Raw genomic sequence first — 23578 nt, 5'->3', positions numbered from 1 at the left:
GCGAACCTAGTATCTGCTCTCCTGTTGTCGTCTTCACTGAAAACACTTGCAAAGTATCTATTGAAAAGATCGCACATTTCAGTCTTATCACTTATAGGTCCGCTCTCTGCGCTTATCTCCGCGACTTTTTTCTTTGGTAGTGCCTAGTGTCTCCAAAACTTTTGAGGTGATTCTCGTAGAAATTTTTCCAATGTAAAGTTATAAAACTTAAATTTAGATTCTTTTATGTGTGACCTCAGATTACTACTTAGAGCTAGCATGTCACTCAACGCAGCCGGATCGAGTGTGCGTCGGTACTTTTTACTACGCCTGCCGATTTTTCTTTTTAGTTGAATAATGTTCCAGCCGCCGCGGTGGCTCAGCGGTTACGGTGCTCGGCTGCTGTCCCGAAAGACGCGGGTTCGATCCCGGCCGCGGCGGCTAGAATTTCTTTGGAAGAGAAATTCTAGAGGCCCGTGTACTGCGCGATGTCAGTGCACGTTAAAGAACCCCAGATGGTCGAAATTTCCGGAGCCCTCCACTACGGCGTCTCTCATAGCCTTAGTCGCTTTGGGACGTTAAACCCCATAAACCAAACCAAACCTGAATAATGTTCCTTGTTATCCAAGGACTGTATGCACGTTTCTTTTTTGTGACCAGTGGCACATAACGAGTTATGCACCTATGGACTAAAGATTTGAATCCTAACCATAGTTCATTAACAGTTACTGATTCGTTACAGCTTAGTTCTTCAAACGGGCCAAAAGCAGTAATCTAGCTCGTCAAGTACGGCGATGTCGTCTGCCCTATTAAAATCTCTGTAAGATGACACTTCAATCGTCTTCTTTCGAACAGAAGCAAAGGAGAATTTCATACTAACCAAACAATGATAGGAAAGACCAGGTAACACTTCTACCTCCACCGGCTGTGACAAAAGACCTTGAATTAGAAAAAGAAGGTCTAAAACTGAGTTGCTGTTACCCTGTACTCTTGTGTACTCTCGTACTACCTGCTGAAGCCCATGAGAAAAGCACAAATCTAGAAGACCGAGCGCTGCCTCTCGTTCACGTTGCCCCGCTATCATTTCATCCCATTTCATTTCCGCGACGTTAAAATCCCCCGCGATTATCGCGTTCTTGTTTTGAATTCGCAAGTGGTGTAGAAAGTCGTTCAATGCATCAATCACGTCTGAAGTTGCGCCCGGAGGACGATACACAGCGCCAATTAAAATTTAATGTGTTCCGCGATAGACTCGGCAAAAAGCGGATTCGATGTTATGAGGGCCTGAAATAACCGTGTGCTGTATCGTATTGTCAATGAAAATAGCTACGCCTCCCCCTCGGCTGCTGCGGTCAAATCTGATAACGCCGTACCCAGGGGGCATATTTCCGTATCCAAGATATCAGGGTGAAGCCAAGTTTCCGTGACAACTGCGACATCAGGTTGGTGTTCTAATAAAACGTGCTCCAGCTCCTCTATCTTATTAACAAGACTGCGTGCATTTATGTTTAGTATAGGAAATTCATTTCCGCTTGTCTGTCAGTCTTGAACAGATGGAGAAGCACGCCTCCGGGTAGGCGTAGAAGCTCTCTCTCGGGCAGACGTGGAAGCATTTGATAGCGGCTGATGAACCTGATAACGTTCGCTTGTAACGTCATTCCAAGCATACATGACCCCATCTATTTTCAGCTTATCAAAAATTAAAGCCACTTTTTGTCCGTTCTTTCGGCTATCTGCAGCACTCTTCCAAAGGTTTTGCCTTCTGTTCCTGACGATACTTGAGAAATCTTCGTGAACGGAAAAATTTGTATCCTTCAACTTCTTGGTATTTTTAAGTATTTCTACATTTTCATTGTAGTTGCCAAAACGCACAATTACAGGCCTGGGACGCTCTGTGCTTGGTCGTCCTATCCTATGAATACGTTCGGTGCTCGCCACGGAAATGCCCAGTTTTTCATGAAAAACACTGCTTACTACACAGGTTTTTAGCTGTTCGTACGTTTCATCTGGAACCTCACGAATACCGTGAACGACAACATTGTTTCGACGAGAACGATCCTTGAGGTCGTCGATCTTTCTCAACATGTTATCCATGCTTGCACGCAAATTAGATAGTTCTTTCTCAGACTCCTCAAGCCTTTTAGCCAATTCAGTCACATGAGATACCACCGTTTCCATGTTAGACAGCTTTTGCTTCATTTCTGATGTATCCGCCTTGATTTCGTTTTGACCGTCAAGAATAGTTTGCAACACAGCCGCAGTATTGGGCCCGAGTTCGTTTCAATATCGCCACAACACAGCAGAATGCTAGAAATGACATCGCAACACTCAACAGCAATATACAAGAGGGCATGTGGGCTCGACAGCACTAGCAAACCAGGAGAATCGTCCCTAATACTGCTGTACTAACGTTTTTCACTAACCTGGAGAAGGGTGACAAGTGGATTGTTCATTCTGTTCGCGCCGGTGCCGCCAAGCCCACTGCCGAAATCAGGGACAAGCAGGTTCAAGGAAAACGCCTCCGCCGATAATGTCGATGCTCCTGGTGCTGTGCCGACGCAGCGGTTGCCGGTCCATTGCCATTCGTCAGAGCTTGTTGCAGCCGCTCCTGTTTCTTGTGCGGCGCAAAGGAATGCCGTATTCCACGCTACGTTGACGAGACCATGTCCCTGTAGAACTTGTGCAGAATAGGCCAGCACCTGGAGAAGGGTGAGAAGTGAATTGTTCATTCTGTTCGCGCCGGTGCCGCCAAGCCCACTCTAACCCCCGAACGCAGAAATCTAACTTTACTCGAACTTGACTTCCATCGGTCTAAAGGCAGCTCCATCCTGTTTCATAAACCAAACTCGACTTGAAAGGCGACTTGCTTGACGTGACTCGATCTCATTCGGTCCAACTTTCAAGTCGGCTTAGGAGCTAGCTTGACGCTGACTTCGTAGTTCTTTCCAACATGGCCGCCTACCGAACGGACGTCGCGCGGAGAGTAGCTGCGTTCGAGTTCGCGTGCCACGCCATGGACGTTGCGTTTTCGGAGGCCCATTGGTTGACGAAGATCCCCCGGCCAGCTTTATGCGATCGGGGTAACCCCATGGAGCTGTACAACGACGAGCAGTTCCTCGCCCGCTATCGGTTCTCGAAGAGCGCCGTGCGGGAGCTCCTCACCATGTTGCCTCTACGCGAAAGTCCCAACAACAGGGGACAGCCGGTGCCTCCGATGCTGCAGCTGCTCCTGGCGCTAAGATTTTTACGGGGCCGGCACGTTTCAAACAGTGACGGGGGATCTGGTGCGGATCTCGAAGTCTACGGTGTGCCGCGCAGTTGACATGGTCACCTTGCTGATTGCCCAGCACTTGCGCCCGATGTTTGTGCAGTTTACAGCCGTCTCGCAGCTGGGAAATCTGATGCGGGACTTTTATTATATCGCCGAATTTGCTGGTTTAACCGGCTGCATTGATTGCACCCATGTCCGCATCAACAGCCCTGGAGGCGCAGATGCGGAAGTGTACCGAAACCGCAAGGGCTATTTCTCCATCAATGTGCAGGTGAGCAATGAAAATTGAAGTTCTCTGAACAGTTACGACTGTTCAGCTCACGTGTATTCATTCGTGCAGTGCACGTGCTGTCATTTTTCTTCTATCCCCGCGGTGCTACGAACGTACTACAATCAAAAGCATGCTTGCCCGAAAGACGCGGCTTCAATCCCGCTACGGCGTCACTACGGCGTCTCTCCTAGGCTGAATCGCTTTGGGACGTTAAAAAAACTTCGAAAACAAAAGTATGCTCGCGTCCAGCGCTGGCAGATAGCGAAATATGTCTCTTTGGAATATGCGATCGAAGTCGAGAATTTTCTTTTGAAGAAAATACTGCGTTATAATGTAGCATCGTTCTCAATGAACAGAAACACTGTACGTCGTTATTCCTTTTTTTTGCTGGGTTCCGCATGAAAGCCGGTTTCGCGAGTGTTCAGAACTGCGCGTTCTTAGCGATAGGCTGTCGTATCAACAGTTGCATTACGAGTTGAAGAAATAGAAGGCGCCATGTGTCTGCTTGCTTTTGCTGATTGGTCTTATTGCTGGTTTTGTACAGGCTGTCAGCAGACCCCAGCTGCAGTTCTTTGACGTTGTTGCCGACTGGGCAGGCTCCGTCCATGACAGTCGGATATTCGACAATTCCCGCCTGCGGGTACTCTACGAGGAAAATCGGGTGCCTGGAGTCCTGCTGTGGGATGCTGGCTACGCATGCCACCCTTTCCTCATGACACCGCTGTCAGACCCTGGCTCAGCAAATTCGCCGCAAGGAAGGTTAGTTAATATGTTCCCAATGTCATTGCATGACAAAGTTCAATCATCCCGCAGAGGCACCTTGAGTCTCAAGGTGATGGTGTTTGGTGCCACCACATATCTCAGTTGTCCACACATTAATCATGTGCCCGAGATTGGAAACAGAAAGACGACAGCACTTCCCAGAACTATACACATTCCAAATACCAATGCACCCCTCTTTATTCTTAGGTGATGACTGCATGTTTTCTTTGGATATGGTTCTTAAATTTTTAGCTCATGTAGGCTTTTTACAAGATATCCCTTATTCCAAATAACCTCAGCCCCTCCTCATTGCTGAGCAGAAGGCTAAGCTTAGCCTTAACTGTCAGATGCCTTGCCCTTTTTGCTGGATAGAGTGCTGTGGTTGAGGCTACCTGGCTTCATATTTTACATACCGCAATTCTTGCCACAATGTTTTGGCGCTATACATCAGTTAAGGCCATTCCACCTGACTTACACCCTCCGGACGCACTATAATCATGCGCATACTCACTACTCTTTTAGGCCATATACACCCTGTTTTGCTTTTAACACGTGTACATATTTTAACCTCAGCCAGACAAAGACCTTGTTTTTGGCCCTCTCTGGCCGTAGCTGCGCTTGCCCCCAAAAAACTCATCATCATCACAAAGTTCGACCACACTTTCTAGCTGTGGCATTAAACCAACTCAATATTTCTTTATCCATGCAGGTACCAGAAAGCCCACATCAAGACCCGTAATGTGGTCGGGCGAGCATTCGGTGTCTGGAAGCGCCGCTTCCCTTGTTTGGATATGGGGCTCCAGCGCAAGTCGAAACAAGCTGCAGTAATCATTGCTGTCTGTGCAGCACTGCATAACTTCGCGTGCTCGGGGAAGGAGCCGCAGCCTCCTGTTCGGACTGCTCCCGCCCAGAGTGCTCCACTCGACCGCACCAGCACGACAGCAGCAAGGCGGCCACAGCACCCGCCACCTTCCGATGCTGTCACCGACAGCTTGTCAGGAATGCAGGCACGACGGGTGCTCATCCAGAAGAGCTTCACTTAGGTAAATATAACAGAGAAAGGCGGGCTAGTTGGCGACTATTACTAGAATGTATCTTGGGACCATGCAAAAAGACAGAGCGTGGCACTTCAACTGAGTTTATTACACAGGTGCGTCACATTTATACATTCATCGCAATCACAAACTAACCTAACAAGCGACCATCACATGACACTGTTGTGCTGCCGTGTGCGGTACAGCATATTATCCAGACATGCAAACTATTGACCACACAAGTGCATGGAGGTTTTGCTGACACAAGAGCTGGATTCCTTCTTAATACAGTAGGCTTCGTACGCTTCTCTACTTACTTTAAATGCAAACTTTTTTAAGACGAGGCGGGCAACCACGGCAGTGGCGACAATAGTTCGCCACATGCCCACCCGCCGCCAATGCGCCTACTCCTGCGTGGTGCTCCTGAGTTCTGACGTTTATACAATTTCCAGTTTGTCCATTGTAGCTTTTGCGAGGAAGATTGTGGTATTAAGCACGCAGACAGATTCGCCCCGTGCATGAGCGGGGTCGTTTATCGAATGAATACCCCTGTCCTGTGGCAAAAGCTACATTGGACAAACTGGAGACTTCAGGAGCACCACGTAGGAGTAGACGCATTGGCGGGGGGATGGGCATGTGGCCGACCATTGTTGTCACTGCCGTGGTTGCACGCCACGGTTCCACGAAACGACAGTCTTAAAAAAATTTGCATCTAAACTGAGTCGAGAATTGTATGAAGCTTACTGTATTAAGAAAGAATCTGGCTCTTGTGTCAGCAAACCCTCGGTTGACTTGATAAACAGTTTGCATATCTGGATAACATGCTGTCCCGCACAAGGCAACGCACCAGTGTCATGTGATGGTGGCTTGTTAAGTTTTGAGATGGATGTATAAATGTGACGCACCTGTGTAATAAACTCAGTTGAAGTTCCACGCTCTGTCTTGCTTGTCTCTTCCTCATCTGTTGTCTTTTTGCTCGGCCCCAAGATACATCCTAATCACATAGGTAAGAAATGCACGATTCGCTACATTCTGTCATGCATATTCAATCAAGCATGTTTATAATGCACAGCTGCTCATACTACCCATATCCCTACTTTTGTGCAGGAACTAAGAAATGCTACAATTTTTTCTCAGCTTGGGAATCTTTTCAGTTGCGAGCTTGTTGCACTAACAGGGTGCTACTCTTCAAGTTCAGGGTCCTGCATTTGTTGCTATGGCGTTCTGTCTCAAATGCTATTTTTCAAGAACGCTGTATTGATCTTACAGGAGGTGAATACCACTCCGTCCGTCCACTCTTGTCACTACATGGACGTGGAGGCTGCCTAGAAAAGCTCTTGTCTGTGGCCCTGCTGCTGAGGATATTAGTGGAGCTCAGTTCATTGTTTTAAGAACTGCTGCCTCGGTGTCTTTGCTTACACACATTTGGTTTGGTTTATGGTGGTTTTAATGTCCCAAGGCGACTCAGGCTATGAGAGACGCCGTACTGAAGGGCTCCGGAAATTTCGACCACCTGGGGTTCTTCAACGTGCCCTGGCATCTCACAGTACACGGGCCTCTAGAATTTCGCTGGGATCTAACCCACGTGTTTTGGGTGAGCAGCCGAGCGCCATAACCACTCAGCCACCGCAGTGGGGCAGATCAGTTTGTGTTATCACTTCAAAGTTGTGTATTTTGCCTTTTCAAGGGATGTGTGTTACGAATCAGCTATTAAATGGCGCACTTCTTTTTGGCTAGTGTAGAGTTCAAAAGAAGCGATGAGTGTATTGTTTTTATTTGGTTTGGATTGAAGATGTTGTAGAACAGCCAATCCTTCAGCTGTGAAACTGGAGCCTTCTTTTCAGGGAACTAATGCGCGAGCGGTTGGTAGTGTATTGTCGCTCTCTCTTGTCTGTGTCCAAAGTGGGAGTTGGTTGGTAGTTGTCATGGTATGGCGCAAAAGGTTGATTCTTCTGGTCTGAAATGTGCTTCCCGACATGATTCATACACCTCTTCTAGCTCAGTCTCCTGCGACAAAGGTGCATACGGGCAGCAACTAGCACTGAGAAAGAAGTAAAGTCTACTGCAGCATATGTGCCAAGAGGAGTGCACGCATTGCTGTGTCATGGTGAAACGCGCCGAAATACAGTTTGCGACCTGTGAGCATTTTTAATTTCCGAGTGTAAAGGTAATGATAGTACACTGAACTTCTGTAGCTCTTGCAGAAGCTACACAATCTGTCTGCAAGTAGTTCCATTCAACAGTCTGTTCTTGACCCAAATGCACCCGATGTTTGTTAGCTGCCTTGACCTATGTTACAGTCGTGGTGGACCACTGAAAAAAAATTTATGACCCCTGTAGTCTTTGCGACATTTTGTTTTGTCGTTCAATGAACAGTTGGTGATATGACTAGGTAGTTAGTTCTAGCTTGGAAGTGTTTTAGTGAAATTATTCACATGCAAACACGTAGCCTAGTGTTTTTTTTTATTTGTACCTGCCGGTACTCGTTGGCTGCAGTTTCGCCCGCCTTCTAGGAATAGTACCAATTCCACTCGACGAGAACTCGCATCTCTTGAAATTGTTACAGGATTTGGGGGTTCAAAATAGCAGAACATGAGCGCCATCAGCAAGTGCTTGGTGACGTATGCTTCTTTTAAGTCTTTTCCGTGCCTTGTGCAGGTTGTCGCAGGAATGTGGTGCCCATGTTTTCAACGATTATATTACTTCAGCATAGTGGCATTGCATTGACTCCAGCTCTGGGCCAATCTAGTAGAGAGCATAGGAGGAACCGCGTTCTCTAAGGGTTTAGGTTCTTGTGTAGGAGGCCTTAGGTTAGACGACACAGCATAGATAATAGAACTAGGAGAGAGCAGTATTGGCTTTGTGCACTTATGGTGTTGACTCTTCCATGAACAGAGATTGTTGCGACTCTTCATACATGGAACCTTTGCCAGTGTGGCCTAAATTTTCTCTACCGATTGGCTTTGCAAGCCGTGCCAGGGGACGATTTTTGTTTCAAGAGCAGCCAGATTTGTAGCATTCAGCAGTGCATACTTCCACGAATTAATTACTGTTTGAATACAAAGACCCACAAGCACCATGTAGCCATAGCAGCAGGAGGAGGAGTAGCATGCCTCCCACTGAGTCATGTACTTAAATCCATACTGGTGCCAATGAAGTGACGTTATGTGGATTTGCCACATACTATTCGTGCAAGCATTCAGACATCATTCCAGTTTCTTTCACTTGTAGGCACTGTTTTATTCTGGTGCCTCTCGCAGCCTGCGAAGCTGTTCCAGTTTGATTTCTTTTTCTATTTGGAGAATCTCAATTTTTAGTTTTTTTTCCTGAATATCTAGAACTTTTTTCTCTCTTCGTTCTTCGAGAAGACTTTGGTGGTCCTCCCGCATCAGCTGGAGGCGCACCGCATGCTCTTCTCGAAGTAGAGAGGCTCTGACATCATTTTCGTCGGCCAGAGACCTCTCCAAAAGGGCTATCTGCCCTCTCGGAGCCCTTCCACCATCGCCAGTGGCCACTGCTTCAGCAGCAGTGCAAGCGTCAGCTCCAGAAGCAACCGCAGCTGCGCTGGGAGCATCGGCAGGTTCCACAGATGTATAAAAGGCACCGCTCTCCTGCTGAGTTGCTTATGGAGCTGCTGCACTTGGGCCAACAGGAGCCGTTGATGGCTGCTCCTCGTCAACGGGAGGAGCTTCCCAGTCTTCCTCTGTAATAAACAAGAAGCAAAAATTAGTGGGAAAATAAATCTAAGCTAACAATACATTACCCTCCTACCTTAATAGTGCAAACTGTTGGGTCAGTTAGTAAACAGACATTATAACGAAACCTTTATAATGTTCCTTAGAAGTAAGTGAGGCATCAGTTGCCTTTCTCAGCACCAAATTACTGCCATCGCATCTTGGGGCTATGGTTTAGGTGTTCTGTTTTGGTCTGTTATATTCTTCGCAATTCGCTCTGAGCTATGCCGCATGGCCTCACTTTTGTGTCTTTTCTGCTAATATGCTAATATATAGTTTGCTAATATAGTCGTGCTGGCCCAGAGTTTTTACACATGTGGTTATTCTTTAATTCTGTGCCTGCACCTTTTTGTTCTTTCAGTGGATTTCATTATTTTTTTAATTTTAGTACATTTCCTACGTATCATTTGTGTGTTTCTCCCTTTCGTCCTGTGTTTTTTCCAAAGGTTTCCTTATAATTACTTTCAACCTCCTTAGCCACATATATGCGATACCAATGCTAAGGTGGGGCATACAAGAAAAGTGAAGAATACTTCAGCCTGTGGCACAGCCTATAATGGGTGTGTGTAATCTACTGTACAAAGCTGCTATTTCTTGTGTCTCATTATAGGAGTCCTGAATCAAAGTCACTGCAAACTGTTGCACTGTGGTTGTATTACATTGGCAGTGCCATTCCTGTAGCTAGTATTACAATTTCCTTTCTGTTTATCTAATATAGTGCATTGTACAAATAAAGTATGCACATGTGACAATTGAATGCTGTGTTGTGCCACAAATTTTTATTGGTGATGATGCCTCCATAAACATTACTGCACAGTTTGTGTGCACACTGCTGCCACTGGAGCTACTTTTCAGTCTGCACTAATAAGCACGTCTGTAGGCAACCAAATTCAGGGCTACAGAAAACACTCCTCAAGTAAAACCTCTGCAATGCAAAACACAATTTGCTTCAAACTAGCAGTCAAATTCCGAAAGTATTTCGAGCATTGCACAGAGGCAAGCTGCAATATTATTCAGAACGAGAATGTTGTTAGCTTATCCCTCAAGCACTACCATGTACAAGTGCACACAAATATGAAAATGTATGCGGAGTGCATGCATAATGGAACTGCATGAAAGTTGACATTCGTTTAAAGAGATGCAGGAATGCCCAGCCGGGCTCAAAATCACGAAATAAGCAGGTGAAAATGTCATAATGAATGCAGTTCAGGTTGCAGCACGGAGCAAGGTTGCTACATCAGTGCCCGACGGTTGACTCGCCTCCTTTCACTACAGAAAAACAGCATACCACTTACATGCATGCGCACCACCAAGACAGAATGCCTTCGGAGTGCTGTCCAACAACATGCAGCTTGAAGCAGGTCATCCTTTTGCAGTGTCAACCAATGCAGCCTTGATCTGCACAAACATTCAGCCAACCCCGTGTACAGCAGCTTGCAACAGTGTTGTATTAAATGAGATTTTTATAATTTGCTGCAGCTGAACCCTATAATCCTCATAATAAGTAGATTAAAGGCAATAAAAGAATTGAAGCAGTGTCACTTGCAACAGTGCGCACTACCATGCAAAGTGCCCTACCTGCATAGTGGAATTCTATGTCGCCTGGTCCATCGACCATTGGCTGCAAGAGCCTAACTACAGGCAAACTTGCCCCTGTCCGAGTCTGTTTCATTCCCAGCACGCGTTGAAATGTGGCTGGCAACAGCCAGCACTTGTTCACTTTGCGGGCTTATTGCGCACTCTGCTGGCCCTCCCCCTGAAAAGAAAACAAAAACATATAGTACACAGTGAACCTAGTTTTAATAGATGTAAAATGTGCCATTAAAATACTGTTTTGTTCATGAAGTCCCATACAAAAGCAACCGAAGGCACATCAATGCGTCCGGTGTTGTTTTCGCTCAATTTTTGTGCCACTGGTCCTAATAGTGTCATGAACGAGTAAAGGTAGATTGCTCTATGCACAGGCTTCCGGATTTTCAATAGTACCAATCAACGCTCAATCGCGCAGCAAGTTTCCCCACGAACATAAAGTTCGCCAGTGTTGACGCCGTCTGAACTAGGTCAGCGGTACGAATCGTCCGTTGTCTGTTCGCTGCCGGCCTGACGCGAACGCTCCATCGCATGGTACTGCCCGCTCATCGTCGTCTTCTATGTAGCAGAAATCTGTGCTTTCGCACTGGCTCGAGTGTAGTAAACATTCTCCGTAGTTTTTATAAAACAAGGAGGCTGTACAGGATACTGCTTGCGCATTATTTACACAATTCAAGCAGGCTGCATTTATCTGCATTCGTAAATGAAGCAGAGTGCACTTCGCGGAAAGCGTGATTACGCGCCAATTTGCGCGTTATTATACCGTTCCTAAAACTATGCATTCCAGCACACGCTGCTTACGCAGACCAAGTAGAATAATCGCGCCCTTATCGCGCCCTTATCACCAGTGCAGTATAAGACCTAGAGCGAATAAAATGTAATTAGAAAAAAACTACAGCATTTTTGATTCCGGTTATGACTGACGTCGTGCGTTACTTGCCGGTTGAGGGATATTTTCATTGCAAATATTTTGCTAACAGACTCCCGCTCAAGATTGCACTTAATTTTGTTTGATCTTTTTCTTTCCTCGTGACACTGTAGCCAGCAAAGACCTCGCATTTCAAACTATCTATGCCTACTGTTTATGTGCCGATCACACCACAAGGCATTAAATACGAATCACGTGGCTACTGCGACCAAATCCTGAAATGCACCAGGAAAACTCTACTTGGCACAGTCCTTCAATTGTTTGACTACCTTCGTGTTTTTTCTCCTCATCACAGAGACTGCTAGTTAACTGCACTCGATTAAAGGGAAGTCGTTTCAAGAGTGCATGGCAAAGAGAAGAAGCACTTGGACAAAATACTGGCCACCGATTATGCGCGTTACAGGCACTCCGTCAATCCTGCTGGTGTAGGCTCCAGCTACTATCAGTGCCGACCACTGAGGGGAGCCTTGGGGACATGGAGGACCGCCTTCAGCAGGCCGCTTCCATAGTCGATGCGTATGCTATTGACTGTGGGCTCCAGTGTGCTCCAGCGAATCAGAGCTTCTGCATGTCAGAGCGAACCCAAAGGATAGGACAGCAATTCGCATCTCTCTATCAGGGGGTCCTGTTAGAGAGGTGGGGCAGCTCCGTGTTCTGGGCCTTTTCATTCACCACAGACTCAGACCGGACTCTACCATTGTGAAACTCAACGAACAGGTAGGGCGCATGATCCGCCACGTTTCCAACAAGCGGGGCAGTCTGCGGGGCAGGGACGCGCTTCGGCTCGTCTATGCCTTCGTGACTATCCGGATCCTCTACGCCGTGCCATATCTACGCACTACTAAGCAAGACGAGGCGCGAATAGACGCCATCATCCGCAAGGCAACAAAGCGAGCCCTGGATCTCCCGGTGGCTACCTCTATGCCAAACTCAAGGCATTGGGGGTGCTAAACTCCTAACAGGAGCTGCGGGAGGCCCACCTCGTGAATCACTACAAGCGGCTCATGCAGACGGCCCCTGGGCGCCGCCTGCTAAACCGCTTACACATCCAACACGACTGCACTCCAGAGGAGGCGGAGCGATCCCAGTACTGTGGCGCCATATGCTCTGGGTCTCCCCGCTCCCCCGTAACATGGACACCGACATGCACGAAAACAGACGACAAGTGCGGGCTCGGGCTCTTGAGAGACAACACGGCTGCCGACCCGGTGTATATTATGTAGACGTAGAAGGACCATCGCCCACGGGATTTTACACGGCCGCTGTCGTTCGCCAGGAAATGCACGTTTTATGGACTCTCCTTTCGAGCCCCGAATTCAATGCGAGCCGAGTAAGTAGCGATAGCGCTTGCTGCCGCCCACGCCAATTCGAGAATCTTCATCACGGACTCCCGAAAAGCATGTGGTCATTACTTGGCAGGGGAGATCTCCCCCTTAGCTGCTTGCATTCTAAGACGGACTGCCACTATCCAACACCGAAAAGAATCATTTGGGCTCCTGGCCACCAGGACATACGAGGTAATGAGGCCGCTGACGCGGCTGCCCGAGCGCTTATTCACCGGGCTCCTCATCCCAGCTCTTCTGGCTTGGAGACTAACCAGCCGCTGCTGCGATTCAAAGATATAATAACGCATTATAGCGACAACCACCGCCTTTTCCTGGCCCCTGCAAAGGGGCTGACTAAGACGGAGGAGAGCACTTTAAGGCGCCTGAAGACAGGTACTCTACTCTGTCCTGCAATCATAAAACATTACAATCCTAACACGGATGGGCGATGCCCGCACTGTGGGGAGACCTGCGATATCTTCCACATGGTGTGGGCATGTACTAAAAATCCCCACCTCCCCGCTTCCCCTACCCCTTCCAGAGAGGCATGGGAGACTGCCCTCCTCAACTGCTCCTTGCCTGAGTCCCAAAGGGCTTTGGTGTAACGGGCGAGAGACGGGGCCTCGTTATGCGGTGTCCTGGACTAGGGACGCCGACCATGTAGCGGGGCAACTCTCTGGCTCCCAAACTTTATTTCATCAATTAAAAGTTTTCACCACGACCACCATGAAAGAAAGACATTCGAAGAGAGAGAATGAGAATCGCTTGCAAAAAGCGCTTCAGGCACTTTAATGTCCCGTAGGATTTGCCATATTTACATAAACAGAACTGAAAACTGCTATTTTATGGGTCCTCAGAACGCCAAATTGGTGATGAAGGGATTTCACGCGAAGCGAATTTGAACCTTAACATCTGCTGTCTTATGGAGTGATTGTGTCTCCTGACGTATTGTATTGTCATGCATTGTATTACATTGCCACGCATTTCTGTTCTGCACGTGCTCACGCGCACTGAAAAGTTACATTTGTTTAACACTGAATAGTCTTGCAGTTCCACTTGTCTTCCGGTACATTGTACTTGCGACTGACTGCTGTTCGTTTCTGGTGTTGTGTTTAATGTTAGCCTTGTCTCTCTTTTTTTCTTCTTTTCTTTTCTTTTTTTTATGTGTATTAAGTGCTTGTGTAAGGATTCGTTAGAAACTTGTGTTTTTTGCTAATGACCTAATTTGTATCGTGTTGTGCTGCCACAACCCTTCTCTGAATGGGATTTTGCAAATTCTTGCGCACTAGCTTTTTTTCTTCTTTTTTATTTTTTCTTTTCTCTTTTTTCGGAGGTGTTCGTTTGACATTCCTGCGAACCCCCGTGCCTACTACTTTCTCCTGAAATGTTGCTGTGCAGCTATCAAGCGCTTCACGCTTGTCGGCGAAATGCCTAATGAGCTGCTACAACCCTTTTTTGAGTGGAATTTTGCAAGGTCTCAATCAGCAGCGTTTTTATTTTTTTATTTTTTTCGGAGGTGTTTCTTCGGCATTCATGGTGAACCCCATCCCTACTAATTTCTCCTGAAATGTTGCCTCCCCGCTGTGTAGCTGTCATGCGCTTCGGGTTGTAACCTGCCTCGAAGGGCACACCCCTGTCTTTCTAAGAAAGCCATGAGGTGGTGGGGAAAGAAAATTCCCCCCCCCCCCCCCCCCCCCGCTTTTTACTTTCTGTCATTCCCTCCTTCTGAACACCTGTATCCACGTTAGGGGATCGCCTTTTCTAGTTGTAACCGATTCTTTTTCTCCTTTTTTTCTCTTTTTTTCATTTCCCCGCCCCTTCACCACTCTTTGCATTCGTGCTTGACGCTTTTTCGTGTACCTCGCGAGTGCTATAAAAGCTGCTCGTTTCGAATGCTGTAATACACTCGAAAAACGCTGGTCCTCCAGACGAAACGTCGTGAATTAAATCTTGTTATGTTTATATATATATATATATATATATATATATATATATATATATATTGTCACGTAGCAGTTGGTACAGGTAGCGCCGCGTCCAGACGGCAGAGGAACGCCAACACCGAAATGATGCCAGCGCACACCGAGACGGCCAGGATGGAACGTCCAGTTTATCTTCTTCAGCAGCGAACAACGTGGCGCACTATATAGTATATATATATATATATATATATATATATATATATATATATATATATATATATATGCCCTATCGAAAAATCTCATATGAATTCATATGTGTCTCGTATCATTTCATATGTGTTACATACGAGCTATATGGGTCAGATGTGTGTCTCGTATGAACTCGTATGCAGCCCATATGAGTTATATGTGTCAATATATGTGCCTCATATGAACACATATATGCTTCATACGAGTTCATATGTGTCACATATGTGTCTCATATGAACGCGTATGGGCTGCGTACCAGGTCATACGCGTCGCAAATGTCATGGATTAACACATGTGCTGCATATATAGTAGTTCACGCACTACGGAAATGTGCCTTGTATGGACTTATTACATATGTGGCGTACCTCAACTGACACGCGACACTCGTGCGTTCACAAGAGCTCCGATATGCATCGTATCAGCTTACATCAATCTCGTGCGAAACAGATAGCGGCTCATGAGTGCCTCTTACAGAGTAGGCCTTGCTGTTCGAAACACGCGGCAAAGAAGGGATGCACAAGCGATTAACAAGTGCCCAACCAACGCATAAAAAAACTCTTGGCCTGTTTCACGTAATTTTCTCCTTGATTCTCTGCTTGTGCCCTCTTTTTGTAAACAGCGGCTATCCAAACAGTCGGACGTTCGGCGTTTCCAATGTGCTTGGACAAACGTTCAGCTAGAAGGCAAATATTACCTTCAGGGCTTAGTTGAGCTGTTGTAAAGCTACATTGCGAATAACGCCAGGTATTTTCATGGCAGAGCTTCGACTGTAGTTAACAATAGGTGCGCAATGAGAGTACTGCCATGAAAGGTGCAGGCGCTGTGAAAATTAAAATACATACAAATATCAGATCTTTCAGTGCTTATCACAGGGCACATCAATATTCACAATATCACTGGAAGTGCAGTCGGCTATAGTTCAGCTCCTGAAACCTGGCAAATAAACATTTGACCTCGCACCTAACCGTCGAATTTCATAGTATTGGAGCCGCCGCGGTGGCTCAGTGGTTATGGTGCTCGGCTGCTCACCCAAAAGACGCGGGTTCGATCCCGGCCGCGGCGGCAGAATTTCTTTGCAGGAGAAATTCTAGAGGCCCGTGTACTGTGCGATGTCAGTGCACGTTAAAGAACCCCAGGTGGTCGAAATTTCCGGAGCCCTCCACTAAGGCGTCTCTCATAGCCTGAGTCGCTTTGGGACGTTAAACCCCATAAACGAACCAACCAACCATAGTAGTGGTATGGTATAGTAGTGGGAAGCATAGCGTAAGTCTTGTCATGTGAATATAATGCAGACATTTTCGGTAGCAGCCGTGGTGTAGTTCTGGCTCAGCAAACTTTGATATGAGTACAGTGTGCGATGTTGTGAATGACAATGGCGTACGCTTTTTCTCGCACGCTTCGACAATAACTTTCAGCAGAATTAGGGCGATTTCTGACTTGAAATATTTGTAAAAGGCGGCTCCTAAACCATCAGGACCGGGTGCTTTACCCAATGGCAGTTGATCTATTGCTTCCTCTAGCTCTGTAACGGTTATTGGCTGTTCAAGACGAATTCTGACTTCATCGTCGAGCCTTGGCATAAACGGTAGAAAATCGTTATGGAAACTGGCCTCCGCCCTTCGCGTGCGACCCAGAAAGTCACTGAAATGGTCTCTGATTAAGCCCTTGATAATGACGCTATCGGCCGATACCTCGTCACCGTTTTGTATCTGGCATATTTCTTTTTGACAAGCTTATCTTTTCTCATCGCCTAATGCTCGTTTTGTTGGCGATTCCCCTACCCACAGTTTCTCGGCGCTTGCGCGCACCACCGCTGCTCTGTACTTATCTGTGTCTATTTTTTCCAACTGCACTTTTGTATTTCTAATTTCATTAGAAAAACGTCTGTTGGTGGGGTCTTATCGCCCGATAAGCCTCACAAACGTAGATTATAAGATATTCATGAAGATTCTGGAAAAGCGAATTCAGGGCGTCATAACCATGCTAGTGGGGAGTCATCAAACTTGCGGTATCAAGGGTCGGAGCATAGCCACTAATATACACATAGCGCGTAGTGTGCTTGAATGCTGCGATGCACTAGGCGACAGGGTGGCAATTGTCGTAGCGGCGTCCAGCCGCTATCCGGGTGAGCGTTCCAACCGAGCGGAGACGCACAGAGAAGAAGCGAGGTCCGTGTCAAAGCCCAGAGCGAAAGACGCCCGTATGTTTATTGCAGCCAAATATATACAGGCAATGACGTCACGGTTCTCACGTGACTCGAACGCAGACGCATGTCAGCACATCCCCCTTTTTGGACAACATCAGAAATCCCGTTATCACATTTGAGACATTCACTAAATCACAGGCAAATGTGTGAACTTTACAACCAGATAACAACACCTTTGTTCTGTTCAACAAAAAGAAACACTCCGCATGGCACAGCCCGAGAACGCGCACACACACAAAAGGTTACTCATCATATCCCCAGCGAACGGGAGGGCGAACTTCTCTTCCCGACCTGGTCACCGTAACTGGAGCCGAAGGCACCTGGCGTTCGGCTTTTGCCTCGGCCGGACAGCTGTATACCCTGGCAGGCGCGTCCCTGACTGACACACCTGGCTCCTCCTGACCAAGTTCATTGGGGAACTCAAAACTTCCTTTTGCTTTCCCAACAATTGGCAAGCGGTTTAACATTCGTCGATTACGGCGCAACAGAGCGCCTTGTTCTGTGCGTACTACGAAGGACCGCGGGGTAGCTGCAGCACAAACTACAGTGGCCCTGGTTTTCAAGTCTTGAACCCACACAGGATCACCGACCTTCAACGGAATGAGATCCCTAGCACGATGACGTCTGTTGTAGTAACGCGCTTGCAATTTTCGATTCGAATGATCCTTATCTGTAACATCAGCCATTCTACTCTGTGATGGGCCTCGCAGCTGAGGTGCCATCGGAACACGAGTCCTTAGGCGTCGACCCATCAGGATTTCTGCAGGACTGTAGCCCAGCACTCCTGGTGTCGCCCTGTATGCGAGAAGTGCGAGGTAGGGGTCTTTCGATTTAAGTACAAGACGCTTGATTTTTTGTACCATTCTTTCCACTTCCCCATTAGCTTGCGGGTGCCTTGGGCTTACAGTCGCGCGACTGAAACCATACTCAACAGCAAAAGTTTCAAACTCAGAGCATGAAAATTGCGGTCCATTATCTGTAACTACCGTTTCCGGAACGCCATGACGAGCAAAAATGCTCTCCATCCTTTCTATAACGGTTAGAGCTTTAGTTGAAGGCAGAAGCGCAATTTCCGGGTAGCGAGACAGATAATCGACCAGCACTAAATAGTGGCGATTATTGATAACGCACAAGTCAACACCAACTCTTTCCCATGCAAAATTTATAGCAGCCGTGGGCATCAACGGCTCTGCATTCTGAGTAGCACAACGCCCGCAAGTTTCACAATCTTTCACCTGCTGCGCCAGTTGTTCGCTAAGGCCTGGCCACCAAACCAACTCTTGAGCCAATGCTCGGCTTCTAGAAATGCCTTGATGCCCGTCGTGCAACTTTTCTAGCACTTCTTTTCTCAGGGACTGAGGCACTATGAGTCTGGTTCCTTTTAAAAGCAACCCGTTGCCTTCAACTATAAAGGCGCGCTCTTGCAATAAGGAGCGAGGTGAGAAGGAAGCCTCGGTTTTTCTGGCCAGCCTTCACGACACAACAATCGGAGGGCTTTGCAAACTGCATCGGTTTCTTGAGCCTTTCTCACTCTTTTCAGGAAATTATCTCCAGTTTCCAGTCCCTGAATGCACGATTTTGCATAAGAAGAAACTTCAGACACAGTCAATTCTCCGGCTATTCGCTTGTCTCCAGTGATTGGTGCTCGCGAAAGAGCGTCGGCAGTGACTAAGTTTTTTCCCGGAACATAGACAACCTCAAAACGATAGCGCATGAGCCGCAATCTGAACCGCTGAATTCTTGTTGGCACCATATCAACGGGCATTTTTCCTAGTAAGGAAACAAGAGGCTTATGGTCCGTTTCGAAGAGTATGTCCATACCTCTGAGGTATTCATCGAATCTTTCGGCAGCCCAGGTCAAGGCTAACGCCTCCTTTTCTATCTGCGCATAGCGTTCCTCATTTTCCCTGAGGGAACGCGAGGCGAACGCTACTGGGCGTCGCTCACCGTTCCGTTGCGTTTGAGAAAGGACTGCGCCCAGGCCGAAAGACGAAGCGTCTGCCGACAGAATCGTGGGAAGGCGAGGGTCGTACAAAGCCATGCATTTCGCGGAGCAGATAAGAGATTTCACACTTTCAAACGCAGCGTTCTGCGCTGGGCCCCATATCCAGGCCCTATCTTTACGCAAAAGTTCGCGCAAAGGAGCTGTAGTGCGAGCAAGGTGCGGCAAGAAGCGCCCCAAATGATTTGCCATGCCCAGAACGCTGCGCAATTCCGCTACATTGCTCGGTGCCTTCATTTCTTTTACAGCGTTTACCTTAGCTGGATTGGGTTGTACGCCTTCCTCACTTAGAACATGACCTAAAAAAGTGAGCATTTTAACGCCGAAGACACACTTGGATTTGTTTAACGTAACGTTGGATTCTGCCAACCTGGTCAAGACCTTTGCAAGTCTAGAATCATGTTCTTGCTCATTGTTTCCAAAGACTAAAATATCGTCCATTATGTTGACGACTCCAGGCATGCCTGCCAGGATTTCCGACATTCTTTTCTGGAAATACTCAGGTGCTGAAGTAATTCCGAAAAGCAACCTGGTGAAACAATACCGCCCGAACGGAGTAATGAAGGTAGTAAATTCCTCCGAAGCCTTGCTTAGGCGTACTTGATAGAAACCAGAATTGGCGTCCAGTTTAGAAAAAACTTTTGCACCGGCTCTACAACCTAGAGCTTGATCCACTGTGGGGAGGGCGAACTTCTCTCGCAGAACGCATTTATTCAGTTGTGTAAGGTCTACACAGATCCTGACATCCCCACTCGGCTTTACCACTGGTACAATGCCGGCACACCACTCCGTAGGCCCGTCAACCTTACGAATAACGCCCATTTGCTCCATTTTTTCGAGTTCAAGGCGGACGCGTTCCCTGAGCGGAATTGGAATTCTGCGTGGAGCAGTTATAGCATAGGGAACCGCGTCTGGGCGAAGCCGAATCTGATACTCTCCTGGCATTGCGCCCAGGTTACTGCAAACTTCGCGGCCTGGAACGCTACCGGTAGAACTCTTCTGCGCTACTGAATCGACAAACGTCACGGCTCCTAGTGCCTCCAGAACGGGCAAACCGAGAAGAACATGTCGTAGCGGGCTGACGACATAACATGTTTGGCGAGAACGTTTCCCCTTCCAAGCGATTTCTGCCTCGAATTTGCCCAAAACATTGAGGCGTGAACCACTCGCGCCTGACAAAACCTCGTTTGCTCTCGTTAATTTAACAGGGAGACCAGGAAAAGATGACGGAAGCACGGTAACTTCGGCCCCGGTATCAACTTTTGCAAACACTGCAACAGAGTTAACACATACTTGAATGTATCGCGCTTGTACACCTGGCGTTCCAATCTCTCCCGCAAAAATTTGTCCTGTGTCCGTTTGCACAGAAGAAACTCGTACCTTGCGTTCGTTGCCCGTGGAAGTCTTTTTGATGCACGCTTTAGCAAAGTGACCCTTTACTCCACAGTAATTGCACTTCACTGTCCTCGCTGGGCACAATGTTTGTGGATGCAGGGAGTTACCGCAGTAGAGGCAGCGTCCGTCATGACGCACTGAAGAGCTGGCGTTTCCGCGTTGAGGCTTTTTGTAGCGTCTCACGGCGCCGACTGTTGCTGCGGAGCCAACTGCCACATTTTCACAGGGAAGAGGTACCCTCGAGGCTTGGTCTGCCGTAGAGTTGCGAAGGAGTTCCTGCTGCTGCTGAACCGTCTGCTTAAGGCGTGCTTTTGCAAGGGCAGACGCAAGAGACAGCTTAGAGTCCATCTGTAGCGACTCTGAGAGTCTTTCGTCTGTCAGTCCGACGACGAACCTGTCTCTGATGAGTCGTTGCTTAGATTCGCCAAAATCGCAGCGGTCTGCTAAGACATGCAACGCCGTCATGAACTGGTCAACTGACTCACCGGGCATTTGATGTCGCTTGTGAAAGCAAGCGCTCTCGTACACGACGTTGACCTCTTTTATGAAATATGTGTCGGAATTCTTCTTGACGACGTCAAACTTCTTCGAGTCCTCGTCCGAGAGACCGAAAGTGGCAAAAATATCCCGAGCTTGCCGTCCCATAGAGTAGAGAAGCGTTCGTACCTGTGCTTCCTCTGAGCGTTCGTCGAGGCCCGATGCAACGCGATAGTCATCGAAATGCTGAATCCATGCCGGCCACTCCGATGTATTGTCGAAGTCCTGTGGTGGTGGCTGTTGAAGGCCCGGAGCTGTGAAGATTTTGGCTCCGTCCATCTCTCGACGCTATGCTTCTCTCCTAGGTTCAAGCTTATCTTCTGACACCATGTGGTAGCGGCGTCCAGCCGCTATCCGGGTGAGCGTTCCAACCGAGCGGAGACGCACAGAGAAGAAGCGAGGTCCGTGTCAAAGCCCAGAGCGAAAGACGCCCGTATGTTTATTGCAGCCAAATATATACAGGCAATGACGTCACGGTTCTCATGTGACTCGAACGCAGAAGCATGTCAGCACAGCAATGATGCAGCTAGATCTCGCAAAGGCCTTTGACCGTGTATCTCATGAGGTTCTGTTCAGCTTGCTAGATCAGGCTAATGTGGGCTGTGTAATAACGGAGGGCGTACGAATGGCGTACGCGAACTGCCCAACGCGCGTCATTGTTAATGGGGAGCTTACTGAAAGCCTACACGTACGATCTTCAGTGAGGCAGGGATGTCATTTGTCACCCCTCTTGTTCGCAATCTATCTTGAGCCCCTTTGCCTCGCTGTACTAAACTCCGAGTGTATAACTGGCTTCAGGTTACTGTCAGCACATGTTAAAATCTTAGCTTATGCTGACGACATCGCCGTGTTCTGCTCAAGTAAACAGAGTATCTGTGAAGCCACGGCTGTTGTTGAGAAGTTTTGCAAATGCACCGGGGCGCAAATAAATCGGGAGAAGAGTTATGGATTCTGGCATGGTGACTGGGAGGAAACGCCAGACTATTACTCCCGACTTCGGTGGGCCACAACTCCGACGACGTATCTTGGAGTACCGCTGAACTCTTATAGCAACCCCGAACCATACTGGAATGAACAGGTGGCAATGGCAAAGGAAAAGGCCAGTGGGTGGCAGTGGCGACCACTATCAATGTTCTCACGCGCCACTGTGTGTAACCTGTTCCTCATCTCCAAGATATGGTATGCCATGAATGTGTTGAGCACCTCGCGGATCAATATTCATAGGATTCATCGGGTTTTTGCTGCATTTATTTGGGCGGCGACATCGGAAAGAACTAGTCGAATAAACTTATTCTTGCCCGTGAAGAGAGGGGGTCTAGGTCTTGTTCATTTATTTGTACGACAAATAGTGTCCCGTTTTATGTTTCTTCGAGACCAGAACGATATTTTTCTTCGCACAGTTATGCAAGTTCATTTATTTCGATTGCTACCAGGAGTTGTAGTATGCTCTGTTGAAAACATGCGTGGTACAGTGAGAGGTTATCTGCGTGAAGTTGTGCTTGCGTACAGAATGTTACAAGTGCGATTTTCAATGCAGTACCTCTCCAATGTCACTAGAAAAAATCTGTATAAAGATTTAATTGAATCAATGCTCCCTGTACCCATTTACCGATTGTCAAACTGCGGAGGCCCAGCAGCAGATGCGCTCAAAAGGGTTAAAAGAATGCCAGTTTACCCACCTTTGAAAACTTTCTTCTTCAAACTTCATACCGGAAATCTGTCGGTCAAAACATGGATGCATGATAGAGGACTCTTTGTCCCTTGGTCAACAGATTGTTTTCTATGTAAAAAACCTGAAACAATAGATCACGTGTTTTTAGATTCTTGGGATGCGGTTTTGTTCTGGAATGTGCTTCAAAGAACCTTAAAGAAAGATTTACCGCTACAACCGCATGGCATCAGGTTCTTACCGGTAGGAAGACAGGACATCCCTTATGACACTATTATGCTCCTTGGCCTCCATAGTTTATGGAAAACAAGGACACACTTCAACAATGCAGAAGTAGTTGCGAGATCTCCACGCGAGCACTTCATTTAAGGTGTCATACGTCTGAGGGAAGTGTATCAGGCACTGCCTGCTCAGCCAACTTGGTTAAATGTGTTGGATGACTTGGTTGAACTGAAAAAATTTTAACCTGCCGTGCCAGTGCAAGTGTTGCTAACAAGTTTTACTTCTTTGTACCCGTTGTGTGAATACAATAAAGAAAAAAAAGCAGCCGTGGTGTAGCGGTTAGTGTAGTGGGTTGTAGATCTGTAGGACAGTGGTTCGATGCCGAAATGGTGCGTATTTTTATTTCGCCCTCATAATTTTGATTACTTTCTTTAGTCCACTAAGTTCTATGGAAGCTATTTTATTGTTAACTGCCTTTTAAT

The 23578-nt window shown here is 47.4% G+C and overlaps 1 pseudogene; it reads right to left on the bottom strand.

Moving 5' to 3' along the window:
• Nucleotides 1-8556: 8556 nt before the first annotated feature.
• Nucleotides 8557-21425, bottom strand: LOC149356008 (uncharacterized; annotated as a pseudogene).
• Nucleotides 21426-23578: the final 2153 nt, after the last annotated feature.

The sequence above is a fragment of the Amblyomma mixtum genome, chromosome 3 (genome assembly GCF_055824585.1).
Source record: "Amblyomma mixtum isolate Tamu chromosome 3, ASM5582458v1, whole genome shotgun sequence".
NCBI classification, from domain to species: domain Eukaryota; kingdom Metazoa; phylum Arthropoda; class Arachnida; order Ixodida; family Ixodidae; genus Amblyomma; species Amblyomma mixtum.
Note: the sequence above shows the minus strand (reverse complement) of the source record. Positions and strands in the feature narration are given on the sequence as shown.